Source organism: Triticum dicoccoides, chromosome 1A (genome assembly GCF_002162155.2).
Source record: "Triticum dicoccoides isolate Atlit2015 ecotype Zavitan chromosome 1A, WEW_v2.0, whole genome shotgun sequence".
NCBI lineage: Eukaryota > Viridiplantae > Streptophyta > Magnoliopsida > Poales > Poaceae > Triticum > Triticum dicoccoides.
Genome location: NC_041380.1, coordinates 40,516,209 through 40,516,528, shown reverse-complemented (window position 1 = coordinate 40,516,528; position 320 = coordinate 40,516,209).

Below are 320 nucleotides of genomic sequence, written 5' to 3'. Positions count from 1 at the left end.
CTTCCCTCTGCGAAGGGCCTATCCTTTATTATTATCTTCTATCTTATGCAAGAGTCATGGTGATCTTCACCTTTTCTTTTTCATTTTATCCTTTGGCAAGCTCAGCATGTTGGAAAGAACATGATATATATATATATATATATATATATATATATATATATATATATATATATATATATATATATATATATAATTGGATGTAGGGAAGCATGAACCATTATTGTTGACATTACCCTTGAGGTAAAAGGTTGTGGGGCAAAACTATAAGCCCCTATCTTTCTCTGTGTCCGATTAAAACTCCGTAACCACAAGTATTGCGT